Here is a 5,738-nt window from a genome sequence, read left to right as displayed (position 1 = left end):
TGGCAGCTTGGCAGGCACGGGGTGGGTGGGGAAGGGGGAGTGCCCTCTAGTGGGAGGGTTCTCAGGCTGACCTCTGTGACCAGTCGGGAAGTGGCCTGAGGCGCCGCGCAGGGTGTCTGTCTGGGCTGCGCCTGGGACAGATGGACACATAGTCTCCACGCGGGACTGCAGGAGAGCCTGACAAGTTCTAGCGCACTCACAGGCAAACGGCAAAACTCTTTGAAATCAGGGCTTTCTCAGAAAATCCAGGCCAGGCTGCTGCTATTCTTAGAGCCTCTTGGGCTTCTGCAGAGAGCACAGAGGGGGAGGGGATTCGGGGCTGAGACCAGGTCTGCTTCTCCCACCCACATGCTGTGTGCGGCTCCGTGAGTCCTCGACCTTTCTGGGCCTAGATTGGCATTTGTCCTGGGTCCCTTCTACCTCAGAGGCTTTATTCTGAAGAGAGAGAGAACGAGAGTGCAGGCGACCCCTGCTCTCTGCACGCAAGGCCTGGAGACATGAACTGAAGTGATCCCTGTTGGTCCAGGTTAGAGTCTGCCCTCTGAGCACTTTCTCTCTAACCCAGGGGGCGGCACATTCCGATCACGCTGTCCCTCTCGCCACCACAGCCCTCACTCTGAACCCAGGAATCAAACAGATCCACGGGAGGGCTTGGTCGACTCAAAGTCCCAACAAATCCTGGTGAATGCATTCAGTCAGGGGGTGCGTCTACCAGGTGCCTGCTGTGTGCGGGCCCCGCGGCCGGAGCTGGAAACAGTGGTGGGTGAGACCCGCGCTGTCCTGCCACATGGAGCCCCCAGCCTGGCAGGGGAGGGGACACAGGGCAACAGCTCCCCGACCCTGAGAGGACAAGTCCAGCCATTGTGCGTGTCCAGAAAGGGACACCCAGCCCAGCCTCGGGGTCAGGCTGGAGAGATGGGGGGAGGCAGAAGCAGGGCATGTGGCAGTCTCCTGAATGCTCCTTCATTTGCCTGTTCATTCATTCATGCACCCATTCATTCCACAGCATTGGGTGCCGATGGACGGCTGGTGGTCTCACGCAGCGGCTACCTGGTTGGAGGACTGTCTGAGCTCAGGTGAGGCTGGGGGATCTACGGGGAGCTCCAAAGTCTCAGGGCCTCCATGTACATGCATTCATTTCTTTATCATGTAAAGTTCAGGATGTGCCCGTCAAGTTCATCTGCGTGACGATGGCAGAAATAGGAAGAGAGAATGGAAGATGGTGCCCGGAAGGCACACCCACCACGTGCGCTGAGCTCACCTACCTATGAGGGGCTGGGAGCGAGACCAAGAGGTTTGGTGGACATCTCCACCTGGGGTGGAGAGATGGGAATAAGGGAAAGAGAGATGGAAATAAGACAGTTCACATAATTTTCGCTGAGTCAGAAGAAGAGAGCAAGTGGCAGGCAGTGAATGTGTGCGTCCCTGTGACTGCCATGTGCATGCGTGTCTTTCCGTGTGACCATGTGACTGTGGGTCGGTGTCTTTGTCCCTAAGTGTGTCTCTGTGTGTGACAGCACGACGGTGCCTTAGGACGCTGCTGCCACCTGCTTCCGGGGGAGTCGGTAAGCATAGCTCTGTGAAGGGCACCCTGACAAGCAAGGGTGGGTTTGGGGGAATGCAGATTCTGGGCTCCACCCCCTGCAGCCCAGCCTGTGCCACGTGGGAACTGCCTATGGCTCCTCACTTGCTCCGTCCTTCTCCTGGGAAATTCCTGGCACAGCCAGGAAGCCACCTCCTCGTGCAGGGAGCAGATCTGGTGAGAGGGGAGGGGGCAGCGAGGTTGGCTTCCCGGTCCATCCCACAAGGCCAGGCATAAGGCGCTGGTGCCAGACCCACAGGGTGTTCTCTTTGTAGCCAGTACTGTGCAGAGCTCACTGTGAGGGTCTCACTAAAATCCTCCATTCGGAACCTAAATGCGATAAATAGCCGCTGACAGGGGAGGAGTGGTGATCACACCAAATCCAATTCAGGCTGTTTGCACATGCGGAGAGCTGGAGGCGATGGCAGTCTGAGGTCGAGGGCGCGGGAGAAGCGCCCTCCCCATGCTGACTCACACGGCGCTATATTTGGCGCCTTGATGAGGATAAATCAATGAGCTAGAAAATACAACCCCTCTTCACTTAACCAGGCAGGAGCGCGCGTTCCCAGAATGCAGAAAGCAAGCACCGAAATTTCAATTAGTGCTTTACACCCCATGGCTTTCTGGTTGTGAATCATTAGATTGGAACATGGGGCACAAACACGCCAGAAGCAGGCGACACGGAGGCCGTCCCGCAGGTGAGATCTCTCCAAGCAGAGCCTGCGGGAGGCGGGAAGAGCTCCCTGGGGTGCAGCCAAGCTAAACGCGGGTGTGGAAAGCGGGAAGGCGCCTGTGCAGGGCCCAGCCAGGCAGCTGCGGGCAGGCCCCTGGTCATTGTTCAAGCCTGGGGGACCCTGTGAGGACCCTGGGGGCACCCTGTGGCCGAGTCACATCAGAGAGCCAGGGTGATTGCCTCCCTCCCTCCTCCACAGAGAAAATTTTAGAACTTTTAGAAGCGACAGTTAAGCTTATGGTATTTTATGTGGTGACTCTGGTGGTTTTAAGGGTATATAATTATCTTAAAACTCATCAATATTTGTACATTAAATACGTACAGCTTTTTTGTACACCAATCATACCTCAATATTTTTTTTTTAAAAAAAGAAGAACACAAAATTTAAACAAGACAAAGAAAACGGTGGCTTCTTTCTTTTAAAAACAAGCAAACACATAAAAAACTACATACTAAATCTAGTTCATCTCAATCCCTTCCCATCAATATTTTAGTTATTTTTTTCTCTTGTTCCTCTCCCTCCACCCCTGGGAATGATGTAGGGTTGAATAGCAACTTCCTTGCTTTGGATGGCTAATACCCCAGCCCCGGCTTCATTCCTTAGGGTGCCCTGGTCCTCTCCTCTTCCAGACTCATTAGCACATCTGTAGTGCGCCTCTTAGGGGCTGCCTGTGATGGCGATGGTGGCGGCTCTGAGAAGCAAAATCAGAAGCTCAAAATGGGGAACCCAGTCCATGAGCAATTTAAAAAAATATTTGGAAATAATTTCTGTTAGGGTCGCCGAAGGAGGAACACACAAAAGGGGTAAAGAATTATACATTTACTAGAGGCCCGGTGCACATGCAAGGGTAGGGTCCCTAGGCCTGGCCGGCAACCAGGGCCCATCAGGTTCCCCACCTCCCCGCCTCCCCACCTTCTCCTTCCCACCATGGTCTACGCCGCCCCCTGGTGGTAGGTGCACATCACAGCGATCAATCGAACTCCCCGTCTCTGGGTCGAACTGCTGAGGGGACACGTTGCATATTATGCTTTTATATATATAGATTAGGTCATCTGGAAACCAGATGGACTGAGCCCCCAAATGGCACCAGCACCCAGGGATGGGGAGGGGAGTCAGAGATTTTAAAGGATTCATGGTGGTTTTAAGGGTATATAATTATCTTAAAACTCATTAATATTTATACATTAAATATGTACAGCTTTTTTGTACGTCAATCATACCTCAATATTTTTTTTTAAAAAAAAGAAGAACACAAAATTTAAACAAGACAAAGAAAACGGTGGCTTCTTTCTTTTAAAAACAAGCAAACACATAAAAAACTACATACTAAATCTAGTTCATCTCAATCCCTTCCCATCAATATTTTAGTTATTTTTTTCTCTTGTTCCTCTCCCTCCACCCCCGGGAATGATGTAGGGTTGAATATCAACTTCCTTGCTTTGGATGGCTAATACCGCAGCCCCGGCTTCATTCCTTAGGGTGCCTTGGTCCTCTCCTCTTCCAGACTCATTAGCACATCTGTAGTGCGCCTCTTAGGGGCTGCCTGTGATGGCGATGGTGGCGGCTCTGAGAAGCAAAATCAGAAGCTCAAAATGGGGAACCCAGTCCATGAGCAATTTAAAAAAATATTTGGAAATAATTTCTGTTAGGGTCGCCGAAGGAGGAACACACAAAAGGGGTAAAGAATTATACATTTACTAGAGGCCCGGTGCACGTGCAAGGGTAGGGTCCCTAGGCCTGGCCGGCAACCAGGGCCCATCAGGTTCCCTGCCTCCCCACCTTCTCCTTCCCACTATATTCCACGCTGCCCCCTGGTGGTCAGTGCACGTCATAGCGAGCAATTGAACTACCCGTCTCCCGGTCAAACTGCAGAGGGGACACTTTCCATATTACCCTTTTATACATATAGATTAGGTCATCTGGAAACCAGATGGGCTGAGCCCCCAAATGGCACCAGCACCCAGGGATGGGGAGGGGAGTCAGAGATTTTAAAGGATTCAAGATGGGCTTTTTCAATGGGGAATTCGCTGGGTGGTCTGGATCCTGGGCAAGTCCGAAGGGGAAAGTTAATGGTCTTAGAAAATGGAATGTGGTCTAAACAAAAGGGAATGTCAATTGCGAAATGATCGAAAGGTCCGTTTCCCAGGGAGGGGATATCGATTCGATTATGTGATCAGACCTAACAATTTTAAAATTATAAAGTTGCAATAGAAAAGAATTACTTCTATACCCTAGATTTGAATTCACCTATTTTAAACATTTTATTCTCATTTGCTGTCTCTCTAGATGTAGTACCATACATATTTTCATTTTTACTAAACATTTATTTGAGAATAAATTACATGCGCCCTGGCCTCTTATACCTAAAATATTTCAGTGTGCATTTCTAGGGAAAGAAATATTGTCTTTTATGCAGACAGTATTATTAACTTCAGAAAATTGATTATTAATACAGAACTTAAATCTAATTTACTGCCTATACTTCAATTTTGTCAATTTATGTCTTTTTTATAGCGTTGCTTTTCTTGCAGTAGAAGATTGATCGCATACTGTACTGTCATACCATAGTTCTTTGTCTCCTTTCATCTGTAAAAGTTTGTGTCTTTTTAAAAAAAAAAATCTATTATTGAAACTGGAGAACCAATGGGTCCGGGCTGCCTGTCACTACTTGAGCCAATGAAGCAGAGACAGGGTTGAATTATATAGGAGCATTTATTCTAATAATGCCGGCAGCATGGGAGAGCTGCAGGTCATCCAGGAATCTGCTCTGCCTCCTCCCCCATAATCCAGCTGCTTATACGGGGCACAAGGACAAAGATTACATGGGGAACTGGGCAAAGGGAATAAGAATGGATATACTAGCAATGGTTACAGGTTGCAGGCAAAGCGGGCCATGTGGGCTGGGGGGTTTGCAAAGGGCAGGGGGCATCCGGGACTCCATTTCTTTCCTCAACAAGGTTGTTCATCTTTCCGTGATAATGGGCAGCTCCCGGATGGGGAGGGTGGACAGCATTTCCAGGTGAGCTCCCAGGTCCCGAGTACAACTCCCAGCCAGGTTAGAATGTACTTTCTTTAATCAGATCAAAACAATCATGGTTAACAGAGCATGATGAATATTCCTTATAATTATGGCTGGTCCCCAATGTTATATTCCTGCCCCTAACATTATGACTTTGACATTTTCAAAGGATACGGTTGATCTGCCATTTTTTTATAATTGCTTCTACCACCTGGAAATTCTCATTCTGTTACTGTAGTTACCTAGATATTAATAAGAAGAACGCAAAAGGAAGTGGACATTGTTGGGCCTCATGGGCTGGGACACTGAGCCTGTTTGCTTCGCCTGGAAGTCAGCTTCACACCCCTCCCTTCCCCGGTGTAGGGAGCAGCCAGCCCTCGCCTATAGGATTTGGGGGGCGGGG

This window comes from Myotis brandtii, unplaced genomic scaffold, assembly GCF_000412655.1.
Source record: "Myotis brandtii unplaced genomic scaffold, ASM41265v1 scaffold636, whole genome shotgun sequence".
NCBI classification, from domain to species: Eukaryota; Metazoa; Chordata; class Mammalia; order Chiroptera; family Vespertilionidae; genus Myotis; species Myotis brandtii.
This window is presented reverse-complemented; position numbering follows the sequence as displayed.